Consider the following 25,654-nt stretch of genomic DNA (forward strand, 5'->3'; position numbering starts at 1 on the left):
CCCAATTCTTTTCACCCCACCAGGGCTGTGAGGGAAGAGGCAAGTAGCTTCACCAAGACCATGGCTTCCTCATTCCTGGCCAAGGAAGTTAGGTGAAGGGCAGGGTCTCCCCGACAGTTTGAAGGGATGAGAAAAACCAAAATAAAAGGTGAAATAAATTGTATGACAGTCTAGCCAAGGGCCCAGCCAGAACAGAACCCAGCTCCGGGAAGGACCTCTGTAGGCTCAAGGATCTCTGCTGTCAACACTGTCACCCAGGGAGCCAGTTATTTTGCCATGGCTTTGATTGTAACAGCTCCCTCCTCTGTCATGGAAGACAGCACTGTGATCAGGATCTTTCCTCCAGAGTCATACTCTGCTCAGTCTCCTTGCCAAGATCTCCCTTGGTCAGACAAAAGTCCTTTTGTTCCTGGAGCAGGGATAGGTACCCATCCTGGATGTCAATCTGCTGGAAATCATTCCTTTTGATGTTTGGGACATCCATATTATGAGGTGATGGGCAGGTATCTTCAATTTTCTTCCCAGTTAAAATGTCAGTACCAACTAGGTGAACCTTGACATGGCCATGCTTGCCAGTCTTCAAAGTAGACATGTGGACAATCTTACATGGCTGGCCTTTGAGCACCACAAAACCATTTCTACATAATGCTGAGCACTGCGTAAGGAAGGTGGCTGAGGCCCCTGCATCTCCTGTCTAGAAGTCCAAATCATCTGCCATTTTAAGAGGCTTCGATTCCAACTTGTGCAAATGTACTGACTTGATGATGACCCTGTCTGCTCCTGGCCCATCTGCTGCCTCTAGCACCACTTCCACAGCTGCACACTGGTCTTAGTACACAAGAACCGTTTCCCCACGGACAAACCAAGCAGCCCATTTTGAAACTGTACAGTACTACTGAGTAAGGAAGCCTTATCTTAAAACCATCATGCCTCTGCTTGTTTTTAGCAAACAGAACCCACCTGAGAAAATGCTTACCTTTGTGTGTGTGTGTGTGTGTGTGTCTAAAATTTCTTTTTTAAGCTTTCTCGTGTTTTTACGTGGATTTAGTTGGAATCCCACATCATATGTTGGTTTAGCTTAGCAGTGCATACTTAGCTCATTCACAGTCAAAAACTTCAATGAAAATGCAGCAATATCCATGATCCAGACTCTGTGTATTTTCCCAATTTACATGGCTTATTTTCTTACTCTGTTACTTTTTCTACAAGTTTTATATTTATTTTATGATCTATACTTCTTTAAACTATGACTGTCTGTGCTCTTTCTCTTTAAAGCCTTTGTTTTACTTTTTTTTTCTTCTTTAAATCCTAAGCAGTGTTTGTAGTGACCAATCCCGCAGTCCTGCCTGCTTGCTCTCCCTGGTCCAATATGGTGCAGGCTTGTTTGCTGCCTCTGAGAACCATTCTTTCTGCCCCAGTTCCAGAGATGTAGTGGATCTGTGTCACCATAATGCAATTTGTAACATACTGCTCACAGATCCCAATTAAGTGCTCAGCATCCTGAGTTTGTGCTGGCAGTACAAATCAGGAAGCCGCCATTTTGAATTCATATATTGATTTTTACTGCTACTCCTGAATCAGAAAGACCACTCTTAAAGAAACTATAGAGCTGCTACTCACTACCAGCAAGCAGAGCCCATCCAGGAGAAAAAAAATGCAGAAAACTTTGTTGTTGTTTTTGTGTGTATGTTTGTCTAGAATTCTTTTCCAAGCTCTCTCAAGTTTTATGTGGATTTAAGTGGCACACATTGACATACCAATCTGTTGTTGGAGACTGCTCCTTCATTCCTGGCTGCCCAGATCCAAAATAATAACAGAAAAACTATATTATTCATAATAATGTTTTGCCAGTATTAAGTTTATGGCACTTATATCTTAAATTAACCCATTTCTGTTAATCTGTGTATTGCCACATGATTGTGGCCTACCAGTATGTTTCTGTGCAGCATCCAGCATCTGTCTTCTGTGGCAGCTACATGGCTTCACCTTGACTCTGCCTACTCTCTACCACTCTATCTACTTGGAATTTTTGCCTTGCCCTATTCTGATAAGCCACTAGCTGAAAGAGCTTTATTCATTAACCAATATAAGCAACACATAGAAAAAAGGACTTCCCACACTAGGTTACCTCACTCAATATATTTTCTAGATCCGTGAATTTGTCCACAAATTTCAAGATGCCATTATTTCCACTGTGCAGTACTACATTGTGTAAATGTACCATATTTTCCTCATCCATTCTTTGGTTGGGGGTCATTTAGGGTGTATCTAGATTCAGGCTATAACAAATAATGCTGCTATGAACATAGTTGAGCACATGTCCTTCTGGTATAATTGAACATCATTTGGGTATATACCCATCAGTATGGAGATTTCTCAGAAAGTTAGGAAACAACCTACCTCAAAACACAGAAATAACCAACTATTTTTAATAGAGTTTTAAATTTTTTCATTATAAAAGTAGCATTCTATCACCTAACAATTGGTAGTTAGAGTAATTCGTTTTGAGTTGATTCTTCATTAGTAAGGAAGCAAATGGCAGAAGCACTACAATATCACTTTTTGTGCTAATTTCTGCTACTTTGGCTGCAGATTCTATGACCTTACACTCTTCTCTCTTAATATGTGCTTATATAAAACAATTTTTTATACATGAGAAGCTATTTTTCTGGCAGAATATTAATGTTCAATGTCAATGCCTAAGATACTTTAGACTAGATTAAATATCAACACAGGGGATTTAATTCCTATTATATAAAAACAGATTAAATAAAAAATTTACATCTGTTTTTGACAACTGTCTAGGCAACAAGAAGTGAAAGGAATTTTGTCACTGAAAATAACTAGAGTAAAATATATATGCATAAGTAATATGGAATTATCTATATTAAACTGATTTCATTTTGGTTAACATCAAGAAAGTTGATAGTCTTAAATATATTCAGTTACTGTAAAATATGTACTAATCATGAAACACATACTGATACACACCTCTTGGGTAGTGATTATGTAAAATTAAATTTTGTATCTGTAATGCTGATATAATTTGGACCCAGGGAAATCTCTTTGAAAAATCATAAACTGTCTTTATAACCCTAACAAAATATTGATGTATTTTTAATGAATGTTTGATTTTCTTTGAATAAACTTTAAACTATCCATTAAACAGATGCATGTGGAATGTCTATTATACTCATGACCACCATTATTCACCTTTTCCTTCACATTAAACGCATTTTACTTAGGTCTTATTAAAAACATAATTATTGATAACACAAAATAACATTTATAGAATATCTACCAAATCTCCATGAATTATGCCATATACTAAGAAGAGCTAAAGGTAAATATCATAACATTGTTTTTAACTTTCATAATTCTAGTGTATATTTGTAGACAAGAGAAATATCCATATCCTCATATAAGGCATGACATAGCATGAGATATTATCAAATGGTTGATTCTCTAGCAAAATCTACATCAAACCTTAAAGGCTTGGGAATGTTCAGGAATAAAGAAAAAGACTTCTTTATGTTAGTGTTCAAGAGAAACCTGCTAAATGTATGAGTGAAGAAATGTGACAGCACTTATACTATTAGATATTCATGTTTGTATGCAATCATAATATGTAATGTTAGATTTTATATTTATTAGTAAGCTGTTTTTCCACACTAAAAGTTTTTCATTGTGAATATCATGAGTTTTTTTTTAAAGAAACATAACTATTTTACTGTTGGAGTACACTGTGGCTTCAAATCTACATATTTCCTGGATTTACAAATTTGTAAACAAACTTAAAAGATTAAAAAGGTCTGAAAAAACAAAAGAGTATAAAGCATATTGACAGATAAATTTTGTCTAACAAAATAGTTTTTAATCAATGTAGACAAACTTCTCAGTTTATCCTTTGTGTTCTTACCTCTCTATCATCTATATGAAAGAATTGCAGAAGAGATGTTAAAGGCATTAAATCTCTAAGGCAGCAGTGCACTTTAGTCTTTCATAAAATTGGGGAGTTAAGCAGTAGTGTAAATGGTTGAGTAAAGAATAAGATCCATGTATGACAAACAATAGTATGGATTAATCTAAAGCCATGCTAAAGTTGAAAGTTACACACACTATTTTTTTCTACTCCCTCTATTCTAGAATGAGAATCTAGTATATTATGCAATATAATTTAAAGTTGGTTTTATTGGTTATGTTACCAGCAAAATAAATGCAGTTCAATTTCTAAATTTCCTATGATCATGGGAGATACTGTAAAGCCACAGAGACAGACATCTGCTATGTGGAATCTCTTATAATCTCTTTGTACTGACAAGTGATAATGAAACACTCGGAGGACTCCTCTTCAGTTCTTAACAATCTAAACGTGCATTTTCTTGACTCCTGGAGACAGGAATAAATCATAAATGAGAATATTCCTACAGGAGGGAGCTGGAAGGAGGCCACTCAATTAGTTTTCAAGACTGCCTAGGAGGAACAAGGCTAAAAGAAGCTGTTCTTTGATGGAAAAAAATATACACAACTTATAAAAAAAATTTATACTTAGCCATTAAAATATTTGCTAAGTGATTTACAAGACTAGTTTTCTTTCTCTTTTGAGTATAAAAGGTATTGTGTTTTTAAAAGAATTTGTCACTTTCAGAATACAATTATTTCTTAAAAGGACAAAAATACAGTCTTTACTTCTGTTACCCTTAAATCTTCCAAAAGTAAAAGAAAATAATTGCTTTGTTTGTCTTCTTCCCAAAGTTGGATAATGTAGAACTGAATATGCAGCTAATCTTTAAAATAGAACTTATTGTTATATAGCAAACATCTAAAACTCATCAAATTATTAGATACTTTAGTATAATATGTTTGATACATGCATATAAGGCTGAGAAATATTTAAATAAAAAAAATCTTAAAATTTAATGTAATAACATTAAGGGCAATATTGAATAAATGGGACCTCCTGAAATTAAGAAGCTTCTGTAAAGCAAAGGACACTGTCACTAAGACAAAAAGGCACCCTACTGACTGGGAGAAGATCTTCACCAACCCCGCAACAGACAAAGGTCTGATCTCCAAAATATATAAAGAACTCAAGAAACTAGACGTTAAAATGATAATTAACCCAATTAAAGAATGGGGCACTGAACTGAACAGAGAATTCTTAACAGAAGAAGTTCGAATGGCCAAAAGATACTTAAGGTCATGCTCAACCTCCTTAGCGATCAGAGAAATGCAAATCAAAACAACTTTGAGATATCATCTTACACCTGTCAGAATGGCTAAAATCAAAAACACCAAGGATAGCCTTTGCTGGAGAGGTTGTGAAGAAAGGGGTACCCTCATCCATTGCTGGTGGGAATGCAAACTTGTGCAACCACTTTGGAAATCAGTGTGGCGGTTTCTCAGAAAAATTGGGATCAACCTACCCCTGGACCCAGCAATACCACTCTTGGGAATATACCCAAGAGATCTCTTATCATATGACAAAAGCATTTGTTCAACTATATTCATAGCAGCATTATTTGTAATAGCCAGAACCTGGAAGCATCCTAGGTGTCCTTCAATGGAAGAATGGATGAAGAAAGTGTGGGATATATACACATTAGAGTACTACTCTGTGGTAAAAAAACAATGACTTCTCAAATTTTGCATGCAAATGGATGGAAATAGAAAATACGATCCTGAGTGAGGTAACCCAGACCCCAAAAAAAAGATCATGGGATGTACTCACTCATAATTGGTTTCTAGCCATGGATAGGGGGCCACTGAGTCTATAATTTATGGTCCTAAAGAAGCTAAACAAGAGGGAAAACCCAAGGAAAAACATATAGTTATCCTCCTGGCTATGGGAAATAGACAAGATTACCGGGCAAAACATTCGAATCTTGGGGGTAGGGTGGAATGGGGGTAAGGGGAGATGGAGAGAGAAAAGTGTGAAGGAGAGGATGAGGGGAACTTGGGGAAATGGGATGATTGGGGATATAGGAAGGTTGGATAGGGGAGCAGGGAAACTCATATCTTAGTTAAGGGAGCCACCTAAGGGTTGGCAAGAGACTTGAACTTGGTGTGGCTACCAGATGCCCAGGGCAATGTCCCCAGTTAGTTCCTTGGGCACCTGAGGATAGGGAACCTGAAATGAACCTATTCTATAGCCATACTGATGAATATCTTGCATATCACCATAGAACCTTCATCTAGGGATGGATGGAAATAGATACAGAGACCCACACTGGAGCACCGGACTGAGTTCCCAAGGTCCTAATGAGGAGCAGAAGGAGGGAGAAATGTACAACGAAGTCAGGACCACAAGGGGTGCACCCACCCACTGAGACAGTGGGGCCGATCTATTGGGAGCTCACCAAGGCCAGCTGGACTGTGACTGAAAAAGCATGGGATAAAACCGGACTCTCTGAACATGGTGGACAATGAGAGCTGACGAGAGGCCAAGGACAATGGCATGGGGTTTTGATCCTACTTCAGGTTCTAGCTTTGTGGGAGCCTAGACAGTTTGTATGTTCACCTTCCTAGATCTGGATGGAGGGGGGAGGACCTTGGACTTTCCACAGGGCAGGGAACCCTGACTGTTCCTGGGACTGGAGAGAGAGGAGAAGAGGAGTGGGGGGAGGGGGAGAGGGGCAGGAGGAGGGGGAGGGAAATGGGAAGAGGGGAGGAGGCAGAAAATTTTTTCAATTAAAAAAAATAAATAAATAAAAAATTAAGTTAAACAAATAAAAAAAATTATATTAAGAAAAAAAGAAAATCTTCAATAAAATCCAAGGTTTTAAATTATTGAGTTAAAAAAGTGACATTTAAAATTAGACCTCACTGTTTTAAAGACCAATTTATATTGATTTTACATCACTGTAAAGAAATTTTAATTGGTTAAAGATATTCATATTACATGAAATAAAGTATTATCTTTGTACTGTTTATGAGGGGAGCAGAAATAGGAGATAGTAAGACAGCACATGATTTCTTACAGCAAATTTTCAGTATATATTTTTTGTTTATTCAGCTTTATTGTATATGAATGCTAATCACAAGTGGTCAGGCATGGCGAAATCCCAGGATGAACTAAACTCTAGATACTCAAAGTCAGACAATTATTTCAATGTATTATTTGCAGGCTTTGTCTGATAGAAGCCTCAACATCCTGGAAAAAAAATTGATCACATTTAAATGAATAAGTTATTTTAAGAATTATGTTCGTTTACCCAGAGATGACAAACAAAATCTGGGTAAACGAACATATAATTCTTAAAATAAGACAAAAACCAAAGACTGGGACTGATTTCCACAGTAAGCAATCTAAGAGGGGAGACAATTGTCATCAAGAAAGACAACCAAACCCATATGCCAGTACAATTCACAAACATTTGAAGATTTTTATTTTATTGTAAACATTTTTCCTTAAAATAATCTGTTTTCTATCATATTAGATTATAATGGGAAATAGTCTACATAGGAAGGAACAAATAAGGGAAGCAGGGAAGGAAGGAAGTAAAGAACAAAGTAAGGAGGGAGAAAAGGGGGGGAAGAAGGCAATAGTAATCAACTCACTCATAATTTCAATCACATATCAAGATTTTTTTTAATTATAAACTGGCTTATTATATCAGGCTTATTATTTTTCTATTTTATTTTTTAAAAAAGAAAATGATCTTTCTTTTCAATTTAAATACCAATCCCAGTTCCTACTCCCTCACCTCTTTCCATTTCCTCCACCTCCCCCCCATCCCCATTCCTTCCCACACCTATAGAATGTAAGACACACTGCTCTTGGGAAGGTCCAAGGCCCCCTACTATATCTAGACTGATTGAGGTAACTATCGAAAGAGAATGGGTTCCCAGTAAGTCAATACAAGCAGTAGGGATAAATCCTGCTTCCACTGCCCTTGGCCCCGCAGTCTGCCCCTGCCATACAACTGTCACCCACATTCAGAGGGTCTAGTTTGGTCTGATGCTGGTTCCTTCCCTGTCTGGCTGGTGTTGGTGAGCTCCCATTAGCTCAGGTAAACTCTTTTAGTGGGTGTCCCCATCATGTTCTTGCCTTCTTTGCTCGTATTCTCACATTTCCCACTCTTCAGCTGAACTTTGGGAGCTCAGACCAGAGCTCTACTGCAAGTCTATGCTTCTATTTCCATCTGTTGCTGATTGAAAGTTCTATGGTGACATTTAAGATAGTCATTAATCTGTCTACATGGATGAGGCCCATTTGGGCACTCTCTCCTCTAATGCTTAATGGGGTCATCTTTGTAGATTCCTGAGAATTTCTCTAGAGTCACTATTCTTGCTAGCCCCATAATGACTCCCTATATCAAAATATCTCTTTTCTTGCTCTCATCTCTGTCGTTACTTCATCTCAACTATCCCATTCCGTCAAGTAATTCACCCCTCCCCTTCTCTCCTCCTTCTTCCCCTACCCCCATGCTCCCAACTTTGTCAGATGATCATTTTTATTTCCCCTTCCCAGGTAGATCTATATGTTTTTCTTAGAGTTTGCCTTATTACTTATCTTCTCTGAGGTCATGGACTATATTTTCATTATCCTTCGCTTTACAAAAAGTATCCACTTATGAGTGAGTACATACCATGTTCTTCTTTCCATGTTTAGGTTACCTCACTCAGGATTATTTTTTCTAGTCCTATCCATTTGAACTCAAATTTCAAGATGTCAGAATATTTTTACCCCTGAATAATACTCCATTTTTTTCTTTATCCATTCTTCAGTTGAGGGGCATCTAGGTAGTTTACATGTTTTGACTATTATTGTATATGGTATATTCCTTTTGGTATATGCCCCAAAGTGGTATTGCTGTGTCCTGAGGTAGGTCAATTCCAAATTTTCTGAGAAACTGACATACTGATTTCCATAGTGGTTGTACAAGTTTACATTCCCACTCGCAATGGAGGAATGTTTCCCTTACTCCACATTCTCTCCAACATAAGCCATCATTGGTGTTTTGGACCTTACCCATTCTGACAGGTGTAAGATGGTACCCCAGAATCATTTTAATTTGCATTTCCCTGATGGCTAAAGATGTTGAACATGTCCTTAATTGTCTTTCGGTCATTTAAGATTCTTCTGTTTAGTTCTGTGCCCCAATTTTAATTGTATTATTTGGAATTTTGATGTCTAATTTCTTGAGTTCTTTATATATTTTGGAGATCTGTCTTCTGTCTGATATGGGGTTGGTGAATATTTTTCCCATTCAGTAGATTTCCTATGTGTTTTATTGACTGTGTCTTCTGCCTTACAGAAGGTTCTCAGTTTCAGGAAGCCCCATGTATTTAATGATGCCCCCAGTGTCTGTGTTACTGGTGTTATATTTAGGAAGTGTCTCCTGTGTTCATACATTGAAGTCAACTTCCCACTTTTTCTTCTATCAGGTTTAGTGTGGTCAGATTTATATTGAGGTCTTAATATAATTTGCACTTCAGTTTTGTGCTTGGGGATAGATACAGATCTATTTGCATTCTTCTATATATTGTCATCCGGTTATGTCAGCATTATTTGTTGAAGATATTTTCCTTTGTCTATTGTGTAATTTTATTTTCTTTGTCAAATTGAGGTGTGTATGAGTGTGGGGATTAATATCCAGGTCTTTGATTTAATTCCATTGGTAAACACTGTCTTCTTTTATGCCAAGACCAAGCTGTTTTCATTACTGTAGCTCTATGATACAGCTTGATGTCAGGGATGGTGATGTCTCTGGGAGTCTCTTTATTGTTTACAAATTTTTTGACTATCCTGGGCTTGTTGTTTTTCCATATGAATTTGATTATTTTATTTCAAGCTGCAAAAAAGTTGTGTTGGGATTTTGTTGGGATTGCATTGAATCTATAGATTGCTTTTGGTAGAATTGTCATTTTTATTATGTTGATCTTACATATCAAAGAGTCTGGGATGTCTTTCCATTTTCTGGTATCTTCTTTAATTTCTTTCTTCAAAGACTTAAAGTTCTTGTCAAAAAGGCTTTTAACTTCTTTGGTTATTGCTATCCCTAGATATTTTATGTTATTTGTTGCTATTGTGAGGGGAGATGTTTTTCGGATTTCAAGCTCAGCTTCTTTATCATTTATATATAGGCGGGAGACTGATTTTTTTTTAGTTGATCTTGTATCCTACCATGTTACTGAAGGTATTTATCAGGTGTAGGAGTTCCCTGGCTAAGTTTTTGGGGTCACTTATGTATGCTATCATATCACCTACAAATAGTGAAAGTTTGACTTCTTCTTTTCCAATTTGAATCCCTGTGGTCTCTTTTTGTCTTATTGCACTGGCTAGAATTTCAAGAACTATGTTGAATAGATATGGAGAGAGCGGACAGCCTTGTCATGTTTCTGGATTTAGTAAAATTGCTTTGAGTTTCTATCCATTTAATTTGATGTTGGCTGTCAGTTTGCTGTATATTGCCTTTAATATGTTTAGATATGTTCCTTTGATCCATGATCTCTCCAAACCTTTATCATGAAGGGGTTTGAGATTTTGTTAGATGCTTTTTCTCCATGTAATCACATGATCATATTTTTCAGCATATTTTATAGAAAATTTCATTGATAGATTTTTATAGGGTGAATCATACCTGCATCTCTGGATGAACTCAACTTGATCATGGTGGATGATTTTTCTTTATGTGTTCTTGCATTCAATTTGCCAGTATCTTATTAAATACTTTTGCATCTATGTTCATGAGTGAAACTGGTCTGGAATTCTCTTTCTTGGTTGCATCTTTGTGTGGTTTTGGTATCAGGGTAACTGTAGCTTCATAATAGGAATTTGGCAATGTTCCTTCTGTTTCTACTGTGTATAACATTTTGAAGAGTATAGGTATTAGCTCTTCTTTGAAGTTCTAGCAAAATTCGGCCCTGAAACTATACATCTCTGTGCTTTTTTTTCAGTTGGGAGGCTTTTGATGATTGCTTCTATTTCCTTGCAGTTTATAGGTCTAATTAAATAGTTCACCTTGTCTTGATTTAATTTTGGTATGTGATACCCATCAAAAAAATATATCCATTTCTTTTACACTTTCCAATTTTGTGGAATACATGTTTTGTATTATGAGCTAATGATTCTCTAGATTTCTTCGGTGTCTTTTGTTATGACCCCCTTTTCATTTCTGATTTTGTTAATTTGGATGTTCTCTCTCCGACTTTTGTTTAGTTTGAATAAGGGTTTGTTTATCTTACTGATTTTCTCAAAGAACCAGCTCTTTGCTTCATTGATTCTTTGTATTGCTTTCTTTGTTTCTATTACATTAATTTCCAGCATTAATTTGAATATTTCCTGTAATCTACTACTCCTGTGTAAGTGTGCTTTTTTTCTTCTAGAGCTTTCAGGTGTGCTCTTAAGTCACTAGTGTGAGATTTCTGCATTATCTTCATGTAGGCACTTTGTGTTATGAATTTTATTAACATTGCTTTCATAATGTCCCATATGTTTGAGTTCATTGTGCCTTCATTTTCATTGAATTCTAGGAAGTCTTTCTTTTTTTTTTTACTTGTTACTTGACTCAGGGGTGGTCCAATTATACTGTTCAATATCTATCAGTTTGTAGGCTTTCTGCAATTAGTGTTGCTCTTAAATTCTAACTAAACCATGGTGGTCCAATAAGATACCGGGAGTTATTTTTGTATACAGCAGAAGGAAGAATCTTGCTTTCATATCCATTCTCTTAACTTGTGTCACTTTATAGGTAAATTGAGTCTATTAATATTAAGAGATATTAATGGCCAGTGATTGTTAATTCCTGATATTTTTGGTGGTAATGCTTTAGTGTTTCCCATCTTTGGAGTTTGCTGGTGTGAGGTTATCTATTGTCTGTTTTTTGTTTTTTTTTTTTTTGTGGGTGTAGTTAGCTTCCTTGGGGTGGAGTAATACTTTCTGTTTGACTGGATTTGTGGACAGGTGTTGTTTAGATTTTGTTTTGTCATAGAATATCTTATTTTCTCTATTGATAGTGATTGAAAGCTTTGCTAGGTGTAGTAGTAATCTGGCTTTGAATCCATGATCCCTTAGGGTCTGCAGCACTTCTGTCCAGAACCATCTGTCTCTCATGGTTTCCATTGAGAAGTCAGGTGTAATTCTGAAAGCTCTTCTTTTATATGTTACTTGGCCTTTTTTCATTTGTAGCTCTTAATATTCTTTCTTTTTTCTGTGCATTTTGCATTTTGATTATTATATGGCAAGAGGACTTATTTGACCAGTCTATTTTGTGTTCTATAAGCTTCATGTACCTTCATAGGCATACCCTTCTTTAGAATGAGAGAGTTTTCTTCTTTGATTTCTCTTGAATATATTTTCTGTTCGTTGAGTTGGAATTTCTTTTGTTCTTCTATCCTTATTATTCTAAGTTTTGGTCTTTTTATGTTGTCACAGATTTCCTGGATGTTTTGTGTTAAGAGTTTGTTGGATTTAATCTTTTCTTTGTCCAAAGAATCTCTTTCCTCTATGGTATTTTAACACCTGAGATTCTCTCTTCCAGTGCTTCTATTCTGTTGATTATATTTGCCTCTGTAATTTCAGTTTGTTTACCCAGATTTTCCATATCCAGAATTCCCTTGGTTTGTATTTTCTTTATTGCCTCTATTTCAGTCTTCAAGTCTTGAACTGTTTGAACTGCTTGCTTCATCTGTTTGTTTTTTTGTTTTGTTTTGTTTTGTTTTGCTTGGTTTTCTTGGGGAGATTTATTGATTTCTTTCCATTATTTTATTCATCTTTTTATCCATTTCTTTAAGGGAAAGTTTTATTTCCACTTTAAAATTTTCCATCATCTTCATAAAGTTACATTTTCTTCTGCTTCTTCTGGGTTAGTATGGCTAAGTCTTCCTAATGGATAACCTCTGGGTTCTGGTGCTGCCATATTGTCTTTTAGGTTGTTGAGTTAATTTTTGCATTGGCACCTACACATCTGTTCCTCCATTTGGTACCAGCAGTGTCTTTTTTCTTTGTTCAATCCTTGAAGTGGCTGTCTGTGTCTTTGAGAAATGTTCTTGGTCTGTTCTGTACTGTCATTCTCTGTGTCTCAGGGAGCTACTGACAGTTCTCTTGGCCAACTCTCTCAGTCTTCTCTCACGGTTCAGTCTCTTGGTCTACTCTGTGCAGTCACAGCCTGTGCTTCAGAGTTCCTCTCTTGGTTCTCTCTGTGTAGTTGCATCCTGTTCTTCAGAGTTCCTCTCTTCGTCTTTTCTGTGTAGTTGCATCCTGTTCTTTAGGGTTCCTCTCTTGGTCCTCTCTCTTGGTCTTCTCTGTGTTATTACTTAAAAAAATCCAAATTCCCATTGCCTCTCCTCTTCCCCCTCTCTCCACATACCTCTTCCCCACCCCCTCCTCCAATCTTAAGAGAGGGCAAGGCATCTTGCCCTGTGGAAAGTTCAAGGCCCTTTCCACTACATCCAGGTGGAGGAAGGTATACATCCAAAGAAAATAGGATCCCAAAAAGCTAGTACATGTAATAGAGACAAATTCAAGTGTCATTGTTATTGGCCCCTCCATCTGCACCAACTATCAACCACATTCAGAGAGATTAGTTTGATTCCATGCATGTCTATTATTTCCAGTCCAGTTGGAGTTGGTGAGCTCCCATTAGCTCAGGCATATTGTCTCAGTGAGTGAACCCCTCATGACTTTGACTTCCTTGCTCATATTCTCCATCCTTCTGCTCTTCAACTAGATCTTGGGAGCTCAGTTCTTTGTCTGATGTAGGTTGATGAATCTTCTCCCATTCTGTTATGGTGGCACATGTTGGTAGGATTTGTTGAAGAAGGCAAAGGCAGAAGGATTACAATTTTGAGGCCAGCCTGGGGTAACTTTTATATGCCTGTTTTAATCATAGTTGGGAAGATTTTGAACCCACTGATGTAGGCTGAAGATAATTGTTTTCTTATTTCAAAGAAATGTCAAAATATTAATTAAGAATCTACAAATGTAAAAGCTGCTAATCTCAGGTAGCAGAAGGAGGGAGAACATAAGCAAGGAAATCAGGACCACGAGGGATGCACCCACCCACTGTGACAGTGGAACTGATTTATTGGGAGCCCACCAAGGCCAGCTGGTCTGGGATTGAATAAGCATGGGTTGAAACTGGACTCTCTGAGCATGGTGGACAATGAAGGCTGATGAGAAGCCAAGGACAATGGCACTAGGTTTCGATCCTAATACATGAACTGGCTTTGTGGGAGCTTAGCCTGTTTAGACACTCACCTTCCTGGACGTAGATAGAAGACCTTCGTCTTCCCACAGGGCAGAGAATGTGGACTGCTCTTCAGTATCGAGAGGGAGGGGGAATGGTGTGGGGGGAGGAGAAAAGGAGTAGGGATAGGGGGAGGGGAGTGGGGGGAGGGGGCAATATTTGAGAGGAGGGGAGGGAAATGGGAAACGGGAAGCAGGTGGAAATTTTAATTAAAAAAGAATAAAAATAAATAAATAAATAAATAAATAAGCTGCTAATCTCTTGAAATGTAATACTTGATACATCCATCAAAATGAGTATTTAAGGAAAAAGTGACAGGAAAGTTGTGAATGGCAGTAGAGTAGGTTTAAAACAAGCTGTCTCTATATAGAAGTTTCTTTAACCTTTGAATTCTAATTAAGCAAATGGTCATTGACTATAATGAAAGTGAGATCTTTAAAATAAAATTTGAATTTCATACACACTATTAGGGAATTTGTGCATTCATGCCTGGTTATGTCCAGTTAAGGACATCAAATTATACGGCAAGAGCACAATGCTAGTGCCTATACTGGAGAAAATACTTAAGAACTGAGAAAAAATTGGAGGCTACAGATCCTTTTGCAGTTGTACAATACAAACTCTGTATTGGAGGCTTTCTTAATGCTATTTATGTTTTAGCCATGCTTTTTTTTTTTAGGAATACACTGCTGGGTGCCTAATGCCATCATATTTTCTAACAAGTGAGAGTAAAAAGCTTGACTAAAATACCAGATTCCTTTATTATCTTTCTATACTTTCAAGAACACATGAATATTAGAGGAAAGAAATAAATGCAAACAGTCCTCACTGTACATAGTCCATTCATTTATGTTTTTTCCCACTCAAAGATGTACTCTCAATATAACTTTCTTCTTAAGGCTTTCCAGAACTAGAAGCTGGAAGCAATCACTCCTACAAACAAGATTATGTGAGACTTCATCTGTACTAATTAGAATTCCTTTTTCTGTGCATTTTTGTCATTAAAACATATGAATGCCTTTTTACATCATTCTAATACTTCAAGAAAAATATTTTATTTATCTCTATACATTGAAGATTCATGTATCTGGAATAACATTAATCTATTAACATTTTGGTCAACAGTTACTTTGACTGTCATCTGTAAATATTACATTACTACATATATACACATATGAAAGGAAGAGATGGATAAGAAGGAAGAGTAATGATGGAATAGTAGAAGGAACTGAGTCATGAGAACACTTTGTTCTTGTTGGTTTACCACTCTGGCAGTGGTGGGAAGTGGGAGAATGGAGTCAAATTATAATACAGACTAAAGACTCATGCAATAGAAAACTATTCAGAGCTTTTGACATTATATATTCTGAGGATTAATAAGAATCACTAGAATAAAGTGTAAATCACAAGGACAAGTTTCAATTGGCAAAAACATGTTTTTCCATAAAGGCATTTAAACAAACAACAAGAGACAGTTAATAATAATCTGGAAATAAACTCACTCCTATCTACTACACCTGGGAAAAGCACAAAAACATAATCCAAGACTGATTCTGAATTTTAAAAAGAAAAAAAAAAACAAAGTCACAAGAATCTTTTTTTCTATTCTTGGAGTCTTCTAACAAGCAATCAGAATTCCCCCCACCCCCATGACTCTGTGCTTGGACCATGTTCTGACTGCTGATGAATAGAGAAGTTTTTAAATGTTAATGATTTAAAGGAAAAGAGCAAATATGGGTGATGCTTCCTCAAAAAACTATTGTGTGTGTGTGTGTGTGTGTGTGTGTGTGTATATATATATATGAACAGGAAAATATTGGGAAGAGGAAAGCCCATTCCTCTGCAGTCATGACCCAGCCACAGAAGAAGCAAGATGTGACTGCCTCATGGAAAAAGGTACAGAGCCATGTGACTAACACAGATAGCAATAATGGGCTAAGAAGCCTGAGCTAATGGGCCAAACAATTTATAACTATTGTAGACCTCTGTGCGATTTCTTTGGGATTTACGGACTGTGGGGATCAGGCAGGACAAAAAACTCAGACAACACAAAGTCATTTAAACAAATAAAAAGATACAGTTAATATGAATAATATGAAGTAAACTTACTCCTATCTACTACACCTGGGAAAAGCATAAAAACGTATTCCAGGAATGATTCTGAATTTTGAAAAAAAAATGAAGTCACAAGAGCATTTCCTTCTTTTCTTGGATTCTTCAAACAAGCAATCAGAATTCTCCTCCCATGACTCTGTTCTTAGACCATATTCCGACTGCTGATGAATAGAGGAGTTTGAAAATGTTAATGAATTAAAGAAAAGAGCAAGAATGAGTGATGCTTCCTCAAATAACTATTGTTTAAATATATAAATATACACACATATATATATATATATATATATATATATATATATATATATATATTCTTAAATGTAATACATATCTTTCTATATAGTGATTATGCTTTATTTTATAAAGTCATTTACAAGATTTCGAATTTTATTAACAGCATTTGATTTTATTTTCCCTTTGGTTGCTGACCTTACATACTTGAAATGCATTTCCCTTATTTTCTGTTGTAGCATTATTCCTGAATGTAATGTTAGTAGTACAGAAAAATAAATACCCACTTCTTAAAATTATTAATTCAAAAATGTCAGAGAATTTGAAAATCTCATATATGATTTTGTAACTGGATATAGTAAACTTGTATCTCAGTAAGTAAAAACCCGAAAGCACACTAAAGTGGTAAATGATTAGATAGAAAGTTTATTACTTGCAACAGGCAAAGAGCTACTGGGATTGTTTACAAAGCAACTTTCTGTAAAGAGAGAACTTATGGGAATTTGATTATAGAGATTATGTTTAATCACAGGAAAGTTAAGAATCACAGAAAATTCTTGAGCATATTCAAGTCCAGGCATATATTTTTGAGTATGCTCTATTTAACACCATGTAAGTAATGTTCAAAAAGTAAATAAGATTTACATAATTCTGAGGAGATAATTTAGTATTATACTGAGTCGTTTTCTCTAAACCACCTAAAAATGATATAGAATGAATCAATAACCTTAGCTTATACTTTGTCTTGTTCTCCTATGCTTTTAGTTGAAATAAATGTATCAAACAGCAAATCTTCGCCAAACAAACAAATAAAAACAACTGATATTTTGCTAAAACCTTCTTGAAGAAGAAGTTTTCTTTCACTGTAAATATAGAATCTTGCTTCTAAATGTGCCAGTCTCTCTTAGGAGCCAACAGTATCTAATAATTATTCCTCCTAAATTATTTTATTTAGAAAGGTCACTAAATAGTAGAATTGCAAACCAGTTAAATGGATCTTTTAGTATTTTTATTGATTATTTAACAGCTTCACTCACATATAAAATGTATCTTAATCATATCCTTCTTAACCTCCTCCCTTCTTGTTCCCTTCAACACCCCCTCCACCTTAACATGTTCTTCTTTTCTTTTATATTTGAGAAGACTTTTCAAAGTTTTAATCAAACTTTTTAATTTATTTTATACACTAACCAATATTTGCACTTCTTCCTCTCTTCCCATTCCCTCCCCCTCCTCCCTTCTACACCCAATCTATTTATCCTCCTTCTCCTTTTAGAAAGGGACAGGCTTTCAATTTTTTTTCAATAAAGCATGCCATGATATCAAGTTGAGGCAGAACCAAACTCCTCCCTGTGCATCAAGGCTGGACAAGGCATCTCATCATACCAAATAGTTTCCTAACACCAGCTCATGCATCAAGGATAGGTCCTGGTCCCACTTCTAGGAGCCCCACAAGCAGACAAAGCTACAACTGTCAAACACATGCAAGGGCCTAAGCTGGTCCTATGCAGGTTCTCTAGCTGTTGGTCTTGATGAGGGTAGAGAATATTTTTGGGTTAGAGAGAAACCTGATGTCAGGGAAACTCCCAGGAATCCAGAAGGATGACTCCAACTGAGACTTCTAGCAACAATGGAGAGGGTGCCTAAATTGGCCTTGTAAGCAGATTGCTGACTACCCTAATTTTCATCATAGAGCCTTCATCCAGTAACTGATGAAAGCAGATGTAGAGATCCATAGCCAAGTACCAGACTTAGTTCAGGGAGTCTTGTTGAAGAGAGGGAAGAGGGTTTGAGCTAGTGGGGTCAAGGCCTTTTGAGAATTTTATGTATAGCTGTGATTGTTTTCAATAAATATATCTTTCATTTGCTCTCATCCACTTATACTCTCAAACACTTATTGTCCCAACTTCATGGGCTATTTTTCTATCTAATGACTTCACATAGTGATGTCTGTTTGGACCTGGGTGTGTATTCCTTAAAAATGACTACTATTCCAAGCAGGTCTCAATTGACAATAGCTTCTCAGGTAGAGATGGCAATTAATGATGCTCTCTTCTGCCTATGTTTGTATTTTGGCTGGATTGATCTTTTGCAGGTCTTTTGAATGCACTCAAAATTTCTATGAGTTTTTCTGTCAAAAAATGTCACACCTGGCTAACATTAGTTCACTGTACTTTCCTTCTGGTTCTTACAATCTTCCCAACACCCCTTTTATGATAATTCACAAGCCTTCATTGTCAGACCTTGATACAACTATCAAATTTAGGACTAAGCACTAAATAGTTTCTTATTATTTGCATAGTTCCTGCTGTTTGTCTATGTACTAATTGACATATACTACAAAAGGAATGATGACAGCTAAAAGAACCATGGAAACACTTATAAAGATTAGAATTTAAGGGTCAGATAATTGATACATCCATCAAGCATAATAACTATATTGGATTCACCCATAAGTGGAGCCAACTCTGTTGTTGGAATTTTGGTTCATATAATAGTGCCAGGCATACCCTATATTATAGAATGGGCCTTAGAGCTAATCAGAAAGTGATAGATTATTTTCAGAACATTCATGCCATTGTTGTACCACTGGGCATCTTTTGCTAGATCTGTTGTAATTGTAGCCCACGGATTCATATCTGTGTAGTACTATTGGCTGTCTTCTTCCCCCTGGTAATGTGCATAGAACCTTCTATCACCTTTATTGTTAGCCAGTAGGAATGAAGCTTCTATATTTAATAGGGATTTTTTCACATGTTATGAATCATGTATGTGGTGCATTTGTGGAAAAAAAACAAACAAAAAAAGGTTTTATCTTTTGAAAAACCTAGAACAATGACAATAGCATGTAATGTTACAGGAACCTATGAGATCCCACTGATACATAACTAGAAATGAGTTTGGCCATGTCAGGTTCTGGGCTTTGAATTTGTTATTCTATGGTATCTAGGAGATGCTCTTTCCCTTATAATACAGTAATTCTATTTCAAATCTTTTAAAATTCATATGTATATATATTAGGAAACTTCTACAGTAGTAGGTAGTTTTTCACTCTATAATTCCATTTTTTATTTACTTGACACTACTCATAACACAAATATTGAAGATGGTGAGGAGTATAGTGCGTTAAAGTACAGGATTATAGTAAATTAAAGACCTGAAGTCAAAATCAAGAGTCAACAGGAAAGGATAAGTAATCCCTTGCGAGTTTTAGACAAACACAAAAATCTGTACAACAAAACAGAGAATGTCAACCTAGAGAAGAGAGTCTGGGGCTGCTTGTGAGCTAGAGCACATGAGTGTGACATGAGTGCTTACTCTTTCTACTGAGGACTTAGAGCATGCTCAAGCCTATATGTAGGCAGTGAATGCACTTTTGTTTCCCAGTCATTCTGTCCTGAACAATCACACAAAGCTATATTAACTTCAATAATCTTTGGTCCAATGGCCTAGAGGGTAAATCTAGGTGGGAAATCAGAGATGGAGAGAAAGTAGATGGTGTCAGGAAGATTCCAAAGGAGACAGATGCCAGAAACTTACCAGTAGGTTATAACCTCGTGATGATACATACATTAATATAAATGGGTTAATTTAAGATGTAAGAATTAGTTAAGAAGCCTGAATTAATAGGCCAAACAGTGATGTAATTAATATAGTTTCTGTGCGATTATTTAGGTCTGGGCAGCTGGGAAATGAATAAACAGTCTCCTTTTACATTTATTTGTGCAGAATGGCGACTGTTTATATTCAAAGACTATTATTTGATTTTTTTGAGGTTAGATAATATATCACTCATTATACTTGCAAAAATCTTGAAGTGATGCTTGTCACAATAAGTATCCACTTAGAGAGGATAAATAATGTCATCTTTTAGGGATTCCTTATAGTTAGATATAGTAGAATTTAAGACTTATTTGGTACTGGGAAATTAGAAGCACTGTGTTGGAAATGATAACTCTAACTTATCTATCTTTGTGCCACAACTTCTAAGCATACATAGCAAGATGTTAATTTGGATTGTATAATTATGCAAATACACATTGTACACAAAGCATTTCAGGTTGTGAAACAAATACCAATATTTCAAATACATGAAAATACACATTGTAGAAAGCAAAGACCTCAAGAAAGTTTATTCAATACATTGCTAAATTTACATTTTTAAGTAATCATTTCTTATCCAACTATGTTAAAATTTAGTTTTATAAGAAAATATATAGTCTGAAGTGTAAAATTGCATTCTATATGGTATAAACCAGTAAAAATAACTTGTGTATCACTATCTAATCCAAACATGTATTCATGGAACATGGATTTTATATTCTTTAAAATATACTGTAAATTAAAGAGAGGCAGAACCTCCCAAAGAGATGAATGTGTATGAAGAATATCATTTTATAACACGGGGAATATTTAATTTGCCAATATGGGGACACTGTGGGTTCTTATGTCATTTTAGAACATGGGGAATCTTTAATTTGCCAACATGAGGACACCATGAGTTCTTGCATCTCACATGTAAATAATATCTGAGATGAACATAACTCAATTATCTTTTCCAACCAGAAAATATACAGGATAAAGTAGTATTGGGGGACAAGGAGAAATGGAACTCTACTTTGCCCTGTAGTGTCTTTATCAACCAGTGAGGACAATGACATCATATTCAAGTGGTAAGTGTGTCTCAGAAAAGAAGTAAAAAAACCACTTTTTTAAAAGAAATTGAAAATGTGTTTTTCTTATACAATACATTTTAATCATAATTATCCCTCTCCTAACACCCATATCTACATGACTTCTTTCTTTTATTAGAAAACAAATAGGCATCTTAAATTATATAATAAAATAAATATAAAAACAAAATAGGATAAAATAAACAAAAAAGACAAAGAAAAGCTGCAAGAAAAACAAAGTAAACATACATTCACAGAAATAACTCCCATAGAAACCCAAAATCAAATACCATAATTTTTAAGTAAAATACAAGGAAGATTTAAAAGAGTTCAGAGAGATCATAATGAAAAAAAAAAACCTCCCATGTGGGGGGGACACTGAGTTCAGTTTGTGTTGGCTAACTACTGTTGGCCATGGAAACATAATACAGTAGAATTTTCTTAAATTATATAAATATATGAAAGAAATCTAAAAGGATTCTCCAAATAACTGGATAGGCAAAACTTCAACTAGACAGTTCTGCTTACTAAATAGAGCTTCCAGTACCAGAAATGGGTTAAATTTAATTGAGTTGTTGGTCAAAGGGACTCCATGGACCCCCCCTCCCAATACAAAATAGGGTATTTCCAAGGCTCTTTGTTGCTCTCCACAAACTGTTGGTAAGGCTCTCTTGTGGAAGATAATATACGCACCTCATTTAACACAGAGAAAATGAACTACCTACTGGTGCCTAAAAACTGACTAGTATTGATAGTCCTATAAGATACTCTGCATGCTAACAAAGGATAAAGGCAAACAAATTCAGCTATGAATCTTTAATCTACAATGGTGCCTTGCTTGCAGGATACACTGCTGTAATAGTGGCACAAACTTTGTTGGAGTAATCAGTCACTATCTGATTGAACCTAAGGCCCATTTCATTAAATGAAACCAATGTTAAACATAGCTCAGGTGGCCATGAACCTGGGACTAGATAGGGCATGGACCTAGGGGAAAAGAAAATAAGTCTATAGCAAGAAAGTGACTTCCAACAATATTATTTTATATTCATTGATAATATCTTGCTCAGTTATCATCAGAGAAATTTATTCCTGCATTAGATGAAACAAATACTTTTTGTTTTGTTTTCGATTCAGTATTAACAATTTTTTCTTTCCATCCATATATAATGATTAGCCTGCTTCCATGCCTCAACTGAAAAATGCCATATTAAATTTAAATCACAGGTAGACCTCCCCTTCCATTGTACTATATCTTTGAGACTTACTTTTGATATACAATATCTGGCTCTTTCTTCTTCCTTTTCTTTCTTTCTTTAATTTACCATCAACAAAACTATAATAAATTTACAAATTGCACCCTCCTTATGGTCCCTAAAATTCATTCTATGAATTCCCAAGACAAGAAACCAGAATCATTGTCTCAGTGGAAGTTGTGCATGAACTGTACTTCCAGCATTCTAACTACTAAGTTTATCATATCTAAAGCAAGAAAGCTCCTACCCTTTTAAAGAATCTGTGCTTTTTTTTTTCTACATTTAAATTCCCGATGTATTTTTAGGAAGGATTTTACAGGTAATTTTTACAGTTAGAAAATTTTTAGGAAACTTGAGCTAAATGATTTATACAGACATAGGTAGATGATAGATAGATAGATAGATAGATAGATAGATAGATAGATAGATAGATAGATGATAGATAGATAGACATATACACAAGCACATGCATATGTACATGCACACACAGACACACACGAATACATCAACACCACCATCATCACCACCACCTATGCTACCACTACCACTATACCTTAATGGGCAGCTGAAATATATTACTTTAAACAATTAAATCAGAAATAAATTTATTTAGATCTTGATAACAATCCTCATAACTCTCTACTACTCTTTCTGGCTTTAAGTGTTTATTTACTTTTTGATGCATAAGGCATTGAGAATTGCCTAGAGAAAGGAAACTTTGCATTAGACATCTTCTATACTAGTGTTGTATGAACTTTTGGATTGTGTATTTATCCTTGGTGCAAAAAAGACAAATGATGTCCCAACCTGTGTGAGGGGATTCCTTAATTGTTTAGGAAGACAGAACACAACTAAGCAACTAGAGGCATTTAAAAATATAGTCCTCACATGCCTATTCCCTCAAATTTGGATGAATTAAGTGTTATTAATCTCACAGAACTTTATGTCATCTACTAGAAAACAAAGTTGAGACTGATACAACAGTGCTATACTTTCTCCACTTCCATTCATCTGTACCTGACTTTCTTTAAAGTGTTTCAGCACACATTAAATTCCTTGCCTTGAAACCTTGGTTAGATTAACACTAGTGGGTGGGAAATTCAGCAGTAATTGAAAAGAGAAGCTTAAAACCACAGGACATACAAAACTCACTTCAATTTTTCAGCTACTGAAGGTAGAGGCAGGCATGACAAAAGAAGTCATAAAATCAGTGAGACTGATTTTTATGAAGGATAATAAAATATGTGTGTGATAGGTGAACTAAGATAAAAAGGCCCTTAACTTTCTGAGCTAGTATTACCTCATTCATAATGTTTATTTCCAGCCATAAATTTACACATGAATTTCAAATTCCATATTCATTCCATTATGTATATGTACCACATTTTCATTATCCATTTATCAGTTGACATCTAGATTGTTTGCACTTTCTCTCTACTGTGAAGAGTACAGAAATTAAAATGGCTGAACATGTATCTCCTTAGTAAAATACAGAGTCCTTTCAGAACAGGTACAGTATAGCTTTTGTACTAATTTCCACATTGATTTCTATAGAGTCTGCGTATGTGTACACTAGTAGTAAAAATTAATAAGTGTTCTTATTTCACTAAACTCAGGTTGGCATTTGTCACTGTTCTAATTTTATTTCACAACATCTGTGTATATTATGACTACCAGTCCTCAGGGATTAGGCCTCTAAGTTAATTCCACACAGATTCCTCCAATTGTTTTATCTGATGTTTGTGATGTCTTTAGCAATACAGTATATTATCTTCAGGTTCTACAAGGCAAGCAAAGGAATAACTTATTTTATTTTGTTAATCCATTTAATTCCCGTGATCAATAATTCATGAGAAGGGTTCCTATTCATGACACTGAGGCTCTTGTGAGGAGATTCAAAACCATGAGAGACATGATTTCAGTCAAACTATATATTTTATTCATATACATAATATGGAGTATCAGTTTTGTGATTTCTTTGTATATTCTAAAAACTAACCTTCTACCAGATGTACAGCTGATAACAACTTTTCGTATTTTGTAGGCTGCCTCTTTACTTGAATGATGCTATTCTTTTCTATACAGATGCTTTCTATTTCTTTGAAGTACTCTTTGTCAACTCATAGTCTTAATATATGAACTACCAAAGTCCTGCTCATAAAATCTGTGCATTTGCCTAAAGATGAAACATATTTCCTAAGTTTTCTTATATCAGATTCAGTCTATCGGGTCTTAGGTTAAGGTTTTTTATCCATTTGGAGCACATTTTCTCTCATATGTTGGCATTATCTTCAAGTTATTAGATATGTGTTCTTGAATTTGAGAATATATAGTAGTCAGTAAACTAGGAAGGCATCATGGAGAGGAGTGAATTAGGGAAGGGTCTAGAATACAGGGTTTAAAAAAGATTATCAATCACTAATTATGAAAATGCTCTGATGTGGGATTTCCTTCTGTATGCTGTGATTACCATTAATGAATAAAGAAAACTGGCTGGGCCTGATAAAGTAGAATAAAGGTAGGTTGGGAAACATAAACTGAATGCTGGGAGAAAGAAGGGCAGAGTCACAGAGAAGCCATGGAACTGCCAAAGATAGACACTAGAAACATTACCCAGTAAATGTGATATACAGATTAATAGAAATGGGTTAAATCAATATAAGAGTTAGCTAATAAGAACATAGAGCTAATGGGCCAAGCAGTGATTTAATTAGTACAGTTTCTGTGTGATTATTTTGGGTCTAAGCTAGCTGGGCAGCTGCAACTAACACAAGTGGCCTTCTCCAAGAATGCTCTATCTACAATGTCTTGACTATAGCCTGTTCTTACAAAGACATTTTTCTCAATTAATATTCCCTCTCCTTAGATGACTATAGCTCCCGTCAAGTTGACATAAAACTAGCCAGCACATGGGTTTTGTTCATCAAATTTCTTCCACCAAGGCTCAGGGATCAGTGAAGAAGATTAGGTAGAAAAATTATAAGAGCCAAAGGTGATGGATAACTCTAATGAAATAATGCTTTCCAAACACAACAAGGCTGAACATATGAACTCATAAAGATGATAGCATGCAAAATTCTTATACAAGTTCAAACCAGATAAAAAAAGTACCAGCATTGAGAAGGGAAGTGGACACAGAAATTACACCATAGAATTATCTAGAGACAAATTTAATAGAGACATTAAAACA

At 35.5% G+C, this 25,654-nt stretch overlaps 1 pseudogene; it reads right to left on the reverse strand.

Moving 5' to 3' along the window:
• Positions 1-266: 266 nt before the first annotated feature.
• Positions 267-776, reverse strand: LOC130868141 (eukaryotic translation initiation factor 5A-1-like; annotated as a pseudogene).
• Positions 777-25,654: the final 24,878 nt, after the last annotated feature.

Source organism: Chionomys nivalis, chromosome X (genome assembly GCF_950005125.1).
Source record: "Chionomys nivalis chromosome X, mChiNiv1.1, whole genome shotgun sequence".
NCBI lineage: Eukaryota > Metazoa > Chordata > Mammalia > Rodentia > Cricetidae > Chionomys > Chionomys nivalis.